The sequence below is a fragment of the Hemiscyllium ocellatum genome, chromosome 4 (genome assembly GCF_020745735.1).
Source record: "Hemiscyllium ocellatum isolate sHemOce1 chromosome 4, sHemOce1.pat.X.cur, whole genome shotgun sequence".
Taxonomy (NCBI): Eukaryota; Metazoa; Chordata; class Chondrichthyes; order Orectolobiformes; family Hemiscylliidae; genus Hemiscyllium; species Hemiscyllium ocellatum.
The window spans coordinates 124,650,153-124,667,623 of NC_083404.1; the positions used below are offsets into that span (position 1 = coordinate 124,650,153).

Consider the following 17,471-nt stretch of genomic DNA (forward strand, 5'->3'; position numbering starts at 1 on the left):
TACTACCCTCCCAGACATGGGAATCTGTCACTATCCCTGAAATCCCCTCTCTGTCCCTGGGACCCCCCTCCATGTCTCTGGCACCATTTCCCTGAGATTTCCCTCCTTCCCTATGGGATCCTTTCCCGATCCCTGAGAATCCCCCCATTTCTAGGGGATCCTTTCCCTATCCCTGAGATCCCCCCCCCCACTCCATGGAATCCTTTCCCTATCCTTGAGATTTCAAGACCCATGGGATCCTTTCCCTATCCCTGAGATCCCCCTCCCTTTGGGATCCCACCTTCTCCCCGCTCCCCTTCCCCCCACCCACCCAACCTTTCCCCTACCCCCTCCAGCCCCCTCCCCCTCCAGCTCCCCTCCCCTCTGGACAACTCCTTTCCTCTAGCCCCTTCCTCAGCCTCTAGCTCCCCCCACCTTCCAGACTCCTCCCAGCCTCCTCCCTTCCTTCTAGCCCCCTCCTTCCCTACCCTCTAGCCTCCTCCTCCAGCCCCCTCCAGCTCCCTCTAGCCCCCTCCTTCCCTACCCTCTAGCCTCCTCCTCCAGCCCCCTCCAGCTCCCTCTAGCCCCCTCCTTCCCTACCCTCTAGCCCTTCCAGTTGTGTCAACTTTAGATTTGAACGAGAGCGAACAAATCTTGGAGCATGGGAACCATCCTCCCTCCCTGTCCCTGTCCCAGTCCCAGCTCCTGGGCTCCTGCTGTGCCCTGATTCCAGCACCGGCTGTCTGTGTTACACTGAGATCCGCTCGGAGTTCTCCCCAGACCGTGCATCAGACGGACTCCTACCCCATCCCCGGCCAGCAGTGGCGGGCGGAAGTTTACAGCCTCGGGGCGGGCTTCTGGTTCAGCAGCTTCCCACCCTGGGAAGTTCCAACTTCAGACAACCCTGTCCCTCCCCTACTCCCCAGCGCTCTCTCTCTCTGTTCCCCACTCCCCAGCCCTCTCTCTCTCTCTGTGTTCCCCACTCCCCAGCCCCCTCTCTCTCTCTGTGTTCCCCACTCCCCAGCCCTCTCTCTCTCTCTCTGTGTTCCTCACTCCCCAGCTCTCTCTCTCTCTGTGTTCCCCACTTCCCAGCTCTCTCTCTCCCTCTCTCTGTTCCCCACTCCCCAGCTCTCTGTCTCTCTCTCTCTGTGATACCCACTCCCCATCTCTCTCTCTCTCTCTCTCTGTCCACCACTCCCCAGCTCCCTGTCTCTGTCTCTCTCTCTGTGTGTTCCCAATTCCCAGCTCTCTGTCTCTGTCTGTCTCTCTCTCTCTCTGTGTTCCCCACTCCCAGCTCTCTATCTCTCTCTCTGTCCACCACTCCCCAGCTCTGTCTCTGTCTGTCTGTCTGTCTGTCTCTCTCTCTCTCTGTGTTCCCCACTCCCCAGCTCTCTGTCTCTGTCTCTCTGTCTCTGTGTGTTCCCCACTCCCCAGCTCTCTGTCCACTTACTCAAAATCCCACCCCGGGCAAGTTAAACTTTCCACCACCTCCAACCCGACCCGTTCATACCCGACTGAGCAAGCGAGCAGCCTGTGCAATGAGAATGAAGCAGTGAAATATTACTCTCCACACATTGAAACTGGAGATCAGATACTCCAAGGAAGGATTTGGAGATTTGAAACGTGCTGAACATTTTATTTTTGGTGTGTGTGTGTGTGTTGGGGGAGGTGGGGGTGTATGAAACACTCCCTCCGGTTGTTTTGGTTTTGGGAAACAGTTATAAATGGCGTTAGCAGAACATTTCAAGATGTCGCAAAACTCAACTGCAAGTTCTCCTGGAAGTCGGCCACAGCTGGAGACAGCCAGACACTGTTCCAGGCCCCGGGAAGGGAGGCACAGGATTCAGGCATTGACTGCCCCAGAATGTGGGGGCTAGGAGGGGAGCGAGAATGGCCATGTTGGCAGGGCTGATATCTTATTGAAAGTGTGTGTGTGTGTGTATACAAAGTTACCCATAAAATGTGGGAAGGACCGTCTGTCCCGGTGAAAACCCAGTCAATGCGGGAATCCCAAATTTAGCTTCGGGGGAAAATATAGGGATTCCAACCCGGGATACTCCAGGGTGAATGGGGAGAGTGGGATGGAATGGGGGGACTGAAAGCCACTTTTCACTCAGTCGTGGTGTTTCATGAAGGAGAGGACAGAGTGAAACAGAGCGGAGGCAAAGTTACACGGGAATGTTCACAGGGAGTCTGTGCTTCAGCGCTTGGAGCTGGTGTGAAGGGAGCAGGAGTTGCTGATTTACTGAGCTAGGGGTGGTACAGCCCACCCAGGGGGGGTTCTGGATTCAGCCTGTGAGAGCAGGCGCTGTGCTGGACTCACAAGGCAACGGAATAAACTACACATTCCCGGTATCCGCTTCTGTCTTTCTCTCTCCCTCTGTCCCCTTCTCTCTCCCCTCTTCTCTCTCTCTCTCTCTCCCCTCTTTCTCCTTCCTCCCCCTCCACGTGGTGCCACTGTTTAAGAAGGGCTGTAAAGACAAGCCAGGGAACCATAGACTGGTGAGCCTGACCTTGGTGGTGGGCAAGTTGTTGGAGGGAATCCTGAGGGACAGGATGTACATGTATTTGGAATGGCAAGGACTGATTTGGGATAAGGGATGCTGCCTAACCTGCTGTGCTTTAACCAGCAACACATTTTCAACTGATTTGGGATAGTCAACATGACTTTGTGCGTGGGAAATCATGTCTCACAAACTTGATTGAGTTTTTTGAAGAAGTAACAAAGAGGATTGATGAGGGCAGAGCAGTAGATGTGATCTATATGGACTTCAGTAAGATGTTCAACAAGGTTCCCCATGGAAGACTGATTAGCAAGGTTAGATCACATGGAATACAGGGAGAACTAGCTATTTGGATACAGAACAGGCTCAAAGGTAGAAGACAGAGGGTGGTGGTGGAGAGTTGTTTTTCAGACTGGAGGCCTGTGACCAGTGGAGTGCCACAAGGATCGGTGCTGGGCCCTCTAATTTTTGTCATTTTCATAAATGATTTGGATGCGAGCATAAGAGGCGCAGTTAGTAAGTTTGCAGAATACACCAAAATTGGAGGTGTAGTGGACAGCGAAGAGGGTTTCCTCAGAATACAACAGGATCTTGATCAGATGGGCCAATGGGCTGAGAAGTGGCAGATGGAGTTTAATTCAGACAAATGCGAGGTTTTGTCTGCATTTTGGGAAAGCAAATCTTAGCAGGACTTATACACTTAATGGTAAGGTCCTAGGGAGTGTTGCTGAACAAAGAGACCTTGGAGTGCAGGTTCATAGCTCCTTGAAAATGGAGTCGCAGGTAGATAGGATGGTGAAGTGGGGGATAATGCTTTCCTTTATTGGTCAGAGTATTGAGTACAGGAGTTGTGAGGTCATGTTGCGGCTGTACAGGACATTGGTTAGGCCATTGTTGGAGTATTGCATGGTATTCTGGTCTCCTTCCTATCGGAAAGATGTTGTGAAACTTGAAAGGGTTCAGAAAAGATTTGCCAGGGTTGGAGGATTTGAGCTACAGGGAGAGGCTGAACAGGCTGGGGTTGTTTTCCCTGGACCATCGGAGGCTGAGGGGTGACATTATAGAGGTTTACAAAATTATGAGGGGCATGGATAGGATAAATGTACAAAGTCTTTTCCCTGGCATCGGGGAGTCCAGAACTAGAGGGTATAGGTCTAGGATGACAGGGGAAAGATATAAAAGACACCTAAAGGCCAACTTTTTCTCTCAGAGGGTAGTACATGTATGGAATGAGCTGCCAGAGGATGTGGTGGAGGCTGGAACAGTTGCAACATTTAAGAGACATTTGGATGGGTATATGAATAGGAAGGGTTTGGAGGGATAGGGGCCAGGTGCTGGCAGGTGGGACAAAATTGGGTTGGGATATCTGGTTGGCATGGATGGTTGGACCGAAAGGTCTGTTTCCATGCTGTACATTTCTATGACTCTCCCCTTCTCTCTCTCTCTCCCCCTCTCTTTCTCTCCCCCTCTCTCTCCCCCCTCTCTTTCCCCCTCTCTTTCTCCCCCCTCTCTCTCTCCTTTCTCTCTCCCCCCTTTTTCTCTCCCTCCACCTTTCTCTCTCTCTCCCCTTTCTCTCTCTCCTTTCTCTTCCTCTCCCCTCTCACTCCCCCTCCCCTCCCTTTCCCCCTCCCTCTCCCCCCACTCTCTCACCCCCTCCCTCTCTCTCTCCCCCTCCCCCTCCCTCCCTCCTTCCCCCTCCCTCTCCCCCACACTCTCTCCCCACCTCTCCCTCTTCCCCCTCTTCCGCTCCCCCGTCTTCCCCCTCCCCTCCCCCTCCCCCTCTCCCCCTCCCCTCTCCCCCCTCCCCCCTCCCCCTCTCCCCCTCCCCCCCTCCCCCCTCCCCCCTCCCCCCTCTCCTCCCCCCCCCTCTCCTCCCCCTCTCTCTCCCCTCCCCCTCTCTCCCCCTCCCCTCTCTCCCCTCCCCTCTCTCCCCTCCCCTCCCCCCTCCCCTCCCCTTCCTCCCTTCCCCCTCCCCCTCCCCCTCTCTTCCCCCTCCCCCCTCTCTTCCCCCTCCCCTCCCCCCCTCTCTTCCCCCTCCCCCCTCTCTTCCCCCCCCCCTCTCTTCCCCTCCCCCCTCCCCCTCTCTTCCCCCTCCCCACCCCCCTCTCTTCCCCCTCCCCCACCCCCCTCCCCTCCCCTCCCCCCTCTCCTCCCCCCTCTCTTCCCCTCACCCCCCCCCCTCTCCCCCCCTCCCCCTCTCTCTCCCCTCTCCCCCCTCCCCCCTCCCCCTCTCTCTCCCCCCTCCCCCTCTCTCTCCCCTCTCCCCCCTCCCCCCTCCCCCTCTCTCCCCCTCCCCTCCCCTCTCTCCCCCTCGCCTCCCCTCTCTCCCCCTCCCCTCCCCTCTCACTCCCTCCCCTCCCCTCTCTCCCCCTCCCCTCTCTCCCCCTCCCCCTCTCTCCTCCCTCCCCCCTCCCCCTCTCTCCTCCCCTCCCCTCTCCCCCCTCTCCCCTCCCCTCTTCCCCCTCCTCCCCTCTCCCCCCTCTCCCCTCCCCCTCTCTCCCCCCTCCCCCCTCCTCCCTCTCCTCCCTCCCCCCTCCCCCCTCTCCTCCCCCCTCCCCCCTCTCCTCCCCCTTACATCAGTTCCCACAGGTGCAGCAGGAGATGTGCCCAGAGTTAATGTGGGACCTTCTGACTAATGACTCCATCAAACGCTGGGTGTCGTGACCTGAGTGTTGGAATGATGAGCGAAACTGCTCTGTAACAGACAGGCAGTGCACCCGGCTGTTTGGGGTGAGCTCTGTGCTGAAATGCCGGTGTTAATATTCCCATGCCCTCCTGCTGACAATATACCGCACTGAGAGCTCTGTCTCTGATCAGAGACCGTCAGAAATCAAAGCACAGTTCTCTCCACTTTGATTCCGCTCGGAATGAAGCGTGTGAATTGTATCTTGCTTGATCAGACTTGGGGAAGATTCGCGGATCCCACTCCGCCTCTTGGAAACTTTCTAGTGTCCACTATTCCGCAGTCCTTTAGGAAAGCACCTCTCTCCCAGGGAGAAGCTGAGGTGTACTGCATGCGGGAGTGAATTAAACACGCCGCTTTAACCAGCCAAGTGCCACCTGCAGTTTATATCCAGCTCCTGTTCTGACACTGCCCTAGTTACCAAGTGAGAACCACCTTCCATCCAGACTATACCGGGTCCGGGGTGGTTCTGCACAGAGCTTCTGCTCCTGCATTGTGTTAAACCGACCGTAAACTTAAAGCTGGGAAACTTCCTGAGCTCACGGTCACACACAGGGCCGAATGAAGTTTACTTTCCAGGCGGCAGATCGAGGTGAAAGGCTGCCTTTCTCTCCCTCCCTCATAGATCGAAAGGGAAGCGTTTTAATGAGTCAGAGAGATGTACGGCACGGAAACAGACCCTTCGGTCCAACTCGTCCATTCCCACGAACAGCTGGGGGAGCGGGATTGAGACCAGTTTCAGTCAAACAGAACTGACTCCAGTGGGGCCAGGATAGTAGACACGGGGCATGGGAAGATATTGTGCTGTTGATTTGGAGCTGACATTGTGTTGCTGGAAAAGCGCAGCAGGTCAGGCAGCATCCAAGGAACAGGAAATTCGACGTTTTGGGCATAAACCCTTCTTCAGGAAAGATTTGGACCTGCCTTTCCTTACGGGTGACTTTGGGATTGAATACCAGTTTTGGCTTCCATTCCCACTCCCTACAACAGACAGGGGGAAACAACTCCTGGCCATGTTGCTGCCAGACCCTTTCTGTGCTTTAAAATCAGATTGTGTGACTCTGTATCACTCTAATCAAGGAGGGGTTCATAGCACTGGATGGAGGCCCTTCCCACCATCCCCTCTGTGTTGGGTTTTATACAGCAATCCTAAACTGGCCCCTCTGCCCCCATCTCTCTCAGTAGCCTCAGAGTTTCCTCACAACATTTTCTGGAAAGTTGCTCTTTGACTGAAGCACAAAAGCAAACCAACTGCACTCTGGTGTTTATTTGATGGCAAACAGTGGTTCTCTGAGTCTAGTCTGTAGGACTGGGTTCCCAATAGAAGGCTCAGTGGTTGAGACTTGGCATGAGTTCCATTTAAAATAGGATAAGCCCCAAAACCAACCAAATAAAGGCCAGTTGATCAGTGAAGAGGGGAAACAAGGCATTAGGAAGTGAGCAGCTGCGATGGAATAATGAGAGCAGGGACTGAGCTGGGGGTCAGTATCCTTAATGACAAGAGCCATTTTAAAAAATAAACTAAGGGGTGAAATGCTATCCATCAACTGTCAATAATGGCAAACAACAAGAACAGAGACACATTTCAATGACATTTGCAAGATCTTTATAATCAAAACAAATTGGTTGCACAATGCTTTCTTAAATTGTTAACACGAATTTAAAGAAACCAAGCAAGCCATTTAATTACCATCAAAGTGATCCAGGTGGAACGCATGCTTGAGTCCTTAATGAGCCGCATTCTGCTCCAAGCCACAGTTTGGAGACTCCTGGGCTATGCCAAGGATTTGGCAGGAGTTAAACGTGATGCCTTTGTTCCTGAGCACCTTATTTTCTTGGAAGTTGTTGCTCATTTTTAATACTGAGTTAACAGTTGGTTCAGCACTTAGCAACAAATTGAAAACAAAAAAACATACAATGTGGCCAAGATTCGTGGTGAACAGGAGGATTTAGGTACTTTGCAAAACAGACGAAGATGACTCAAAAAGGGGGGCTAGAAAATTAACTTTGCGGGTAAACTGCAAGTAAGATCAGAGGGAGGTCAAAATAAACCCCTTAGAGAATGGAGTTGGGGAAATAATAATGGGGAACGAGGAAATGTCAGAGGAGATAAATAAATATATTTCATCTTCACAGAAGAAGTGTAAAAAGAGGAAAGAGAATTAATACAATAGCTGTCATTGGAAAAAAAGATATAGAGAAATTAAGGGGTATAAAGACTGTTAGGGCCTCTCCATCTGATGGGATGTCATAGAGTCATAGAGATGTACAGCATGAAAACAGACCCTTCGGTCCAACCCGTCCATGCCGACCAGATATCCTAACCCAATCTAGTCCCACCTGCCAGCACATGGCCCATATCCCTCCAAACCCTCCTGTTCATATGTACCAACCTCCACCACTTCCTCTGGCAGCTCATTCCATACCATTCTCTGAGAGAAAAAGTTGCCCCTTAGGTCTCTTTTATATCTTTCTCCTCTCACCCGAAATCAATGCCCTCTAGTTCTGGACTCCCCCACCCCATGGAAAAGACTTTGTCTATTTATCCTATCCATGCCCCTCATAATTTTGTAAACCTCTATAAGGTCACCCCTCAGCCTCCGACGCTCCAGGGAAAACAGCCCCAGCCTGTTCAACCTTTCCCTATAGCTCAAACCCTCCAACCCTAGCAACATCCTTGTAAGTCTTTTCTGAACATTTTCAAGTTTCACAACATCTTTCCGATAGGAGGGAAACCAGAATTGCACGCAATATTCCAACAGTGGCCTAACCAATGTCCTGTACAGTTGCAACATGATCTCCCAACTCCTGTACTCAATGCTCTGACCAATAAAGGAAAGCATACCAAATGTCTTCTTCACTATCCTATCTATCTGCGACTCCCCTTTCTAAGAGCTATGAAACTGCACTCCAAGGTCTCTTTGTTCAGCAACACTCCCTAGGACCTTACCATTAAGTATATAAGTCCTGCTAAGATTTGCTTTCCCAAAATTCAGCACCTCGCATTTATCTGAATTAAACTCCATCTGTCACTTCTCAGCCCATTAGTCTGTCTGATCAAGATCCTATTTTAATCTGAGGTAACCCTCTTCGCTGTCCACTGTTAAAGAATAGCTTCCGAGATAATGGATACTCTGGTACTAATCTTCCAAGGAGGATCAGAAAACTACTTATGTCACACTCTCACTTAAAAAGGAACAGGGACAATAATGGTAAATATCGAACAGGGTGCATAACATAGAGGAGCTGAATATTATTTCAAAGATGGACTATTGCAGAATGCTGCAGCACAGCATCTCTGTGTATATATTACAAAAACCTATCAACAAAGTTTTAAAATATAAACATGGGACATCACTGGCTCAGGCAGCATTTGTTGTACATCCCTAGTTACCCTTGAAAGGGTGGTGGTAAGCTGCTTTCTCCAACTGCTGTTGTCCATGAGGGGTAGGTAGATCCACAGGGCTGTTTGGTGAAGAACTTCATGACTTTGACCCAAAAAATGGGTAATAATGAAAGCAAATAGAATGTTAGCCTTTAGTTTGGAGGGAATTTAATACAACAAAAGGAAAGTCTTGTTAAAACTATACAAGGCACTAGTCAGCCACAATTGCATTACTCTGAACAATTTCGGTCCTTATCTGAGGACAGATGGAGGTTTAAAAATCATGAGGGGCATGGATAGGGTAAATAGACAAAGTCTTTTCCCTGGGGTGGGGGAGTCCAGAACTAGAGGGCATAGGTTTAGGGTGAGAAGGGAAAGATTTAAAAGGGACTAAAGGGCAACTTCTTCACGCAGTGGGTGGTGAATGTATGGAATGAGCTGCCAGAGGAAGTGATGGAGGCTGGTACAATTACAGCATTTAAAAGGCTTCTGGGTGGGTATATGAATAGGAAGGTTTTAGAGAGATATGGGCTAAGTGCTGGTAAATGGGACTAGATTAGGTTGGGATATCTGGTCGGCATGGACGAGTTGGACTGAAGGGTCTGTTTTCCGTGCTGTACATCTCTGTGACTCTATGACAGGTAGACTGCCAATGAAGGCAGCCCATTGAAGGTTCAGCAGGTTAATTTCAGTTATGGAAGGATTTTCTTAAGAGGAGGTATTGAGAAGGTTGTGATTGCACTTACTGGAGTTTAGAAGAATGAGAGGCAGCTTATTGAAACAGAAAAGGCCTTTCGGGGTTTTGACAGGGGAGAGGTGGAGAGATTGCTTCCCTTTCTGGGAGGGTCTACGGCCAGAGGAAGTAATTCAAAATAAGAGATTGCTCTTTTAAGATAGAGATGAGGAGGAATTGTATCCCTTAGAGGTTTGTGAATCTGAAGAATTCTTTACCACAGAGAGTTAGGCTGGGCAAGGCTCAGATAGGTAGAATTTTAATCAATATAGGAATCAAGAGTTATAAGGTTAAAGCAGGAATGTAGACTCCAGGGTTATCAGATTACCCATGATGTAATTGAATGGTGGAGTGGATTCAATGGGCAGAATGGCCTACTTCTCCTATACCTTATTATCCTCTGCTTTCCCCAAGATGTAGACTGAATTTCGGTCTGTCATGTGAGCAAGTGGTTTGGTAATATGTTAGCCATGAGCTAGAGGCCACACCTTGTCTGAAGTTTGCCCTGAATGGTATGTGGAGACTGAGGGCATTGATCCTACAATCACTCATGAGCTCAGTGAGTGCGCTTACATTTGACCCATTTCTGCTCCTACATCTTTTGGTTTTCATTGTGGTCAGAGAAGTGAGGGGGATAGAGGAAATAGACTCCTTGTTGCTGCTGGAAAAGCTTGAAAGATAAACAGGAGGCTGGAAGAACACAGCAAGTCAGGCAGCATCAGGAGATGGAGAAGTCAATGTTTTCTGTGTAATCCTTCTCCAGGATTGGCTTGGGAGGCTACCTCATCAGTTGCAACACCATTGATGGGCATATAGAGGAGTAAAAGCAAAGGGCTGGGGAGGAAGAATGGGGCATATCCAGTGTGGTCTTTTAACAATGGGAGGGGAATCCATTGCAGAAGATCTCCTGGCTGCTCTCATTCGGGTAGGAGTAAAACCAAAGGGGAGGAATGTCACAGGATGGGGACACTAAAAAGAAACGCAGGAGGTAGTCAGAGTGTTTTTCCACAGAGCAATCCAGAGAAACAGGTGAACATGCAATCAGGAGCAGAATTAGTCCATTCACTCCTTTATAGTTGATCTGAATATGATATAAATCCACGTTTCTCCCTACCACTGGTAACCTTTCTCCCCATTATTGAACAAGAATCTATCCATTCTGCCTTAAGAAAATTTAAGAACTCTGCTTCCAACAGGTTTACTGTCGCAAACCAGGGAGGATTGAATAATTCTCTCAATACCTTACGAGATGTGGAAATAGTGTGAACGCACATGAACAATAGTGATGCAAAGTAGGACCTATTCTGGTGAATCCCACGATCTCACATCGATAGTGCTCTCATCATTTTAATCAGCAAATTAAAATTAATATGGGATCACAGAAATGCCAGTTTTAAACTTTTGGATGAGAAGTTACACAATTGGAACAGATCCGGAAGTAAGGGAAATGACAACATTTTCCCACATAATGGCTCTCGATTGTTAATCAACTTGATTGACGGTTAACTGGCAGTGGTACACATATTTATATGAAGGTTTTAATCTGTTGAGTTACAGCTTCATAGTCACATCAGCGTGATAGATACCAAATGAACTGATGGAATTCAGCGATTTATCATGACATAACAGATTACTTCACAAAAGCAGAATTGGATAATTGGGAATGCTTTTGTGGCAAAGTATCTGTTTTGTTCACTGTCCTTCCACCTTAGCAATGACATTTGGGTTTTCTCCTTTCAGGCCTTAGCAAATAATTGCTGCATTGATAACTGCATTACAGCAGGTGTCTCAACAATCACAGGCTGCTCAAGAGGTTACAGGTTGTATGCTGGGAGGCATGGCTTTTACTGTAAGTGAATGTTCAGTGTCTGCATAGGCCATTTGCATTGCAGGAAAGGTACTCAATAGATCTGAAAGTATTTTGTTGTCTGTCTGCCACTGTCTACCATTATCTGCCAAGCCAGGACTGGATTTCAAGTTGAATTAAATGACAAACCTGAGATAGTCAAGTGTTATTTCAAACGGAGCTCCCATTGAGAGGTCACAAGTTGACCAACATACCAGCTTACAGTGTCAGCTCATACTCAGCCACCCCACCCACTGCTCCCACCATAATAAACCCTGTGGCAGGCAGACAGTATCCTAAAATAAACCACTGCCCTGGGATCAGCTATTTCCTATAGGCATCTTTCATTTTGTTGCTAGTCTGACTTCCTTTCATAATACAATGTCAATCAGTGTTGGTAAGGGCCTCGCATTGTTTTACAGTGTGTAAAGTTTGAGTCAGCAGCTGACTGCTTTCCTGATTTTTTGGCACAATTCTATACACTTCTATTCCCCCAGGCAGCCCAAACCCTTTGAGTGCCAAAAGCCTCTTTCAATCCTTTTAAAATTGTCTTGTTCTTCTTCCAATTTAATGTCTGCTAAATTACGAAATATTCTACAAGGTTAGTGGAATCAAAGCAACGACTGCGTCTGAAACACAATGTTGCTCTTTTTATAATTGTAGTGGAATCGATCCTGGTCCTTGGCTTATGGACGGAGTTAACACGCCTCCAAATGTTTAAGGCATTTTGCAGAGTTCCCTTGCAACATCTTGTTCCTGTGCTGTAAAGAATTGTGACCAGTGAAACCCATGCCGTGCGTCTCCAGTCACATCTGCCAGTAATTATCTTGCAAAGCGTATTTTGCAGAGTTTGGGTTGGAAACTCAAATTCCTATGACTCAGTTGGTAAACACATTGTCCTGTGCGGTGTGCAACCATATAAACCATAGGGAGTTCAGATTATAATTTTGTTTCTGTGCTTGGCTAACTGAACTGAGCCGTGACCTCCAAATCGATGTTAGCAATGCTGGGCTATGGACAAGGGAACAGGTCTCTGTTCCTGATCTGTATTCAGTTCCAAACAATGTAAAGGACTGGATATTAGAGTTAGGCCCATCTCTTATGCTTCAGCTGGAGGAATATCTTACAAACACCTAAGGAATGGCCACTTGGGTGAGATGCCAAAGATGGCTTGTGATCTTACATAGTTCTTGGGGCAATAAATCCCACCTGTTGATGGAGAAGAAGGCTAAGGAGGCGAAACTGGGAAAAGAAGGTGGAAGGAAATTGTGGTTAGCATTTTGCACCACCTTCCTCTTTCAGGAAGATGGAGGAATCTTTCTATCATGCTATTCTTCACAAGTAAACCATCAATACATTATTGGTGAGGGACATGTTCATGTTGAGAGGATAATGTGCCTACAGCTAATGGAGGGGATCAGCTTGCTGTTGGATATTCAGTAAGAGACCATGTCAGTGTTGAGGGAGCAGCCTCATTTCAATATTGCCGGAAGACTGGGGATGAAAAATGAGTGGCCACAGAATGTGCCCATCATTCTGCTGCAGTACTGGTCTCCCAGCTGAGCTCCAGTCTGGAAGAAGGGGTTGGACTAGAGATGGGAGAGCAATAACAGTGGGATTGATTTTGAGTCTGCAGGCTTAGTAGTGTGTGCCTGAGAAGAGAGTGGACGTGTTGTACCATCATTGCCATTATTGCCATTAAGGCCACCATGACCTTTCTTAGTGACTTGCAGTAAGGGGTTTGCCTGAGCTGGATAGCAAGACAGTTTAAAATACAGATCTGGGTACTATGGATACCATTTTAAAAAAGCATTGTGTATGGCATATTAATCTATTGCAATCCAGCTCAAGAGAATTGGACAGATAAATATGTTTTCAGTTGTTGGGGCATGGAGATGCTGGTACTAATCTCTCGTCTCAATAAAACCAGCTTGGATTAAGATTTAATTTTCTGAACTTATTCTCCACATCAGGAGTGTTTACTTTGTTCAATCTTCTGAGCATTAATTTCAATGATTTGAGAATCATAAATGCCTTAAATTTCCAATGTACACTTCTGACAGAAAAGGCCGCGCAACGTCAGAAAATTGTTCCTTGTTCTTGCTTTTGCTTCATTCTCTGACTCACTTGCATCTTTTAAAGGTGCTGAGTCACATCGGAGCTATCACTAATCCTGGGCTTTTGATATCTTGCCCAAATGACCCCTCTTTACTCTGTGTTGACATAATGTGTGCTGGCAGGCTCACCAGCAGCTAGTGTTCCAGTTGTGAAACAAACATTCAGAAGGTGGTTACATTTCCCAACCAGGAGGCAAAGAATTGCAGTTTGGGGGATTTCCCCACGTTGTGGTCCTGCCTTGTGATTGACACAGCTCACTGTGGTTGGTGGTGTGAAGGCTTGGGTAGCTAGGTTAGAAGGTATTTGGGATATTGACTCAGCTTGATATACAAGTGAAATCTCTCTACCCTCAGAGCTCTTACTCCCGAACACCACGACCATCCTGGCTCATACTAGCACTCTCCTCCTCTGTATCCTCTCATACCTTGCCATGCCCTTCACCACAATACCTCCTCCATAATCATGGACAGTCCATTATCTCTGACCCAGTGCTCACCATGCAACTATCTCATTGGCTCTATAATAATATTGAAACGTCACTCAGAAACTCATAAGCCTGTAGAGAAAACATGCAACATTTCAAAATCTTCAAAATCATAAATCTGTCAATGTAATCAAGCTTACAGTCAGCTAGACAGCTGTGTCAAAAATGCCACTCAGCAGAATTTTAGCCGTTTGTCAAGATGTTGAAATTACCAGACAGATAGCTGAGGTATAATTCAAAGAGGCTAATCAACGTTTGAAGCTGTGAAACAGCTAGATATTCGAACTAAGGTTCAAGGAAATCAGGAATGTCGGGGAGGGGGGAATGTCCAATCAAAAGTCAAGTGTGAGTTTAAACTTTGTACAATGCAAACTAATACTTTACCTAGTGGATAACGTGCTTTAATGAATCTGAATACTCGCTACATTTACAATACCATTCAACTTAATGGCCATTTTTCAGAACAACACCCACATATTAATTATTATAGTGAGAAGAATTTAACTGATCATACAGAATTCCATTTTGACATGTGAAATTTGACTCTGAAGCTGTGACTCAAACCTAAGGCAACCCGTCAGAGCTGGTGTGGACTGCCTTGCCTTCATATGTTACTACGGTTCTGTGAAAATTGCAGAAGATTTGAAATATTAACTTTGGTAATGAAGTTGGCAAGATTGTGACAACTTGATGTGTGCTCCCAATTTCTCCTTCACTGATCGAAGTGATCAGTAACAGAGATGGCTAACAATCCCAGAATAGGGCTCTGCTTGCCATTCTTAAAGACCACCTACATAGAGTCATGTAAATCTGGTGCTGGATCTTGGAGAAAGTGAGGACTGCAGATACTGGAGATCAGAGTTGCAAAGTGTGGTGCTGGAAAAGCACAGCAGGTCAGGCAGCATCTGAGGAAAAGGACTCTCCTGTTCCTCAGATGCTGCCTGGCCGGCTGTGCTTTTCCAGCACCACACTTTTTGACTCTAGTGCTGGATCTTTCCTGGTCAGGTCTCAGAGCCACACTGGACAATATATTTTGAGCAAGGGGAAGCTGTCGAAATTAAAGGAAAATGTTTCTTGAATTGAGAGCACTGCTGGGAAGGCCAGCATTTTTTTTACCCATCTCCAATTACCCTTGAGTAGGTGATTAGTAATCTGCCTCCTTGAACCTCTGCACTTCATGTTGTACAGGGCCATTTGGAAGGGATTTCAGTGTTGCTGGTTCAAAATCCTGAAATTCCCTCCCTGGGTGGCATTGAGAATCCACCTACATCACATGGAACCACTGCAAGGGTTCAAGAAGGCAGCTCAGCGCCACCTTCTCAAGGGCAACTGGGGACAGGGCAATAAATGCTTATCCTGTTGGCAACTATGTCCCACGGGAGAAATAAAAAAAAGTTGATCCAGCAAAACTGAAGGAATACTTCCATATTTCCAAGTCAGAATGGTGAGTGGCATGGCCGGGGGCGGGGGTGAGGTGGGGGAATTGTAGGTGGTGGTGCTTTCATTGATCTGCCACCATTTTCCTTCTAGATGGTAGGGGTTGTGGTTTTGGAAGGTGCTCTCTCAGGAGCCTTGATGAAGTTTTGTAGTGCGTCTTGTAGATTATACATTGTGTGTCAGAGCTGGAGGAAATGGATGCTGATGATGGTGGAATGGTTGCTAGTTAAATGGGCCGCTTTGTTCGGGATTGTACTAAGCTTCTTAAATGTTGTTGGAGTTGCACTCATCCAGGCAGGTGGAGAATATTTCATCACACTCCTGACATGTTCTCTACAATATTGTGATATCACATTATGTATTGTGACTTCACTATATTAGGCACATTAATGATTGTGGCATATTATTTTCACCCATTTTGTATCAGTCGGCATTTTTACAACTGCACCAGCTCATTATTTGAGTCTCACTACATTTGGTCCTCAATACATATTAAGTGATGGAACTGTTTGTATTTCCCTGGCAATTGTGAGACTGTTATGAATTGGATAAAATACAGAAACACTCAGAGAATTCCTTTGGAAGAAAACACAGAAAATTGATGCATTTTACTTTGCAGTCGGATTTAATCTTCTGCAAACAGTTGCATTTATTTATGTCTGGTTATTGTATGGTGAGGAAAGTAAATGTAACAATTTCCAACTTTGAAATTGCTTACTGTATTTTAGATTTGCTAGAATATGTTCCCAATTGCTAATCTTTTTCTTTTGAGTTAGTCCACATTACTAGAGGTATCGAGATGCAGTAACAAATGCATAGGCATAACACAGGAGGGAACATTTTTACGTCTGTCTAAACGTTGTGGAAACCATTTATTTGTTGTATAAATACCGTCCAGACTTGGTATAAGGTTGGTAAGCATTCATCTGGATCTGTTTCTTGATCCCAGGATCAGTGCTGAGCAAATGTGAGGCTCAGTGCCAGCCCAAAATTGCTTGATGCAGTAAATTTTACAGTGCTTTTACACAGCTCGGCTTCTGGCCCTTGAAATCAGATGTGGCCGACCACCAATGGATTTAAAAACTGCTTGGTCTGGTTGCTGTGTCCCTTTGCAGATAATTTCAGTCCAATTCCTGGTGATCACATGTTGCGAACTACAGAGCAGCGCCACAAATTTGACACAAGCAAGATATTGCAAATGATGAAAGTCTGACAGAACAGCAGAGAATGTTGGAGTTACACAGCAGGCCAGGCACCCTCTGTGGAGAGAGAAAAGAACTTAATGTTAACGTCAGTTCTGATGTTAGGTCATCAACCAGGAACATTTCAGTTTCTCCTTCCACAGATGTTGCCTGGTCTATTTTCAGCAGTTTTTGATCTTGTCACCATAAATTCAATATCACTCATGATGTTAGGTGTGTAAAGTGGGAAAATGCTCCTGTGGCATTGAAGTGTGTTTTCCTTCAGGTAAAGTAGACACCAAAGAGTGGGCACTTTGCCCTCCATTTTAGTCGCAGTTTAGTTGCAACTGGCAGTGCAGGATGCAGACTGTGGGTACCAGAAATCTACAGCCACCACCAACACCTCCCCTCACTTTAACAGGCACAAAAGGGAAAATGGAAATATTGCAAATCCATAACTGGGACTGATAATATTGAAGATGCCAAATCTGAGCTCGTGTGGAAGGATCTCTCGCCAAAATACCAAGTTGTATCTTCATTGATGTCCTGAGACACAAAAGGCAGCAGGCGCAGGAAATTGTCACTCGAAACATCAAAGCTGGCCTTTCTTTCAGTGTTATGTACAATCTCAATAGTAATAATAACCAAAAGAAATCTTCCTGCTTTTGTTGACAACATTTCTACACATTGCCACCGAGAAGTGATTTCTTTTTTGACTGTACAAAAGATACAGAGATTTTTAAATGACTATGGCTGACTTAAGGGCATGTGTGGGAGGAGAGTGAACCATTACTGTTTATTACTGTCTCTCACTCTAATTGCTGAACTTATATTTCCTTGTAAGTTGATTAGTCAGTGGTGACATGGTTCTGAGCGCGTCTAGTTGCGGGGGAGCAGCACGCTGTTATTTTCTCAGTCTATGAATCGGGATCACGTTCTTGTGTTTTGTGCAGCAATGTGATAGCTGGCCTGTGCTGGTGCAACAGGTAGCTAATTAATCTGTACCCACTGCTCTGTGTGTCCTTCTCCAGCAGCTGGCGTATCACCAACTGATCTGTTTAAACAAAGACATTTGTGTTACTCACAGCTGGTGATCTAAACCAAGGATGAGAGCACTCTTC

General features: G+C 47.0%; 1 protein-coding gene across 5 annotated transcripts in view; it reads left to right on the top strand.

The window, feature by feature from the left end:
• Positions 1–17,471, top strand: part of LOC132815087 (receptor-type tyrosine-protein phosphatase mu-like) — an 888,844-nt gene that overhangs the window by 559 nt on the left and 870,814 nt on the right. The gene's annotated exons all lie outside the window — the stretch shown is intronic.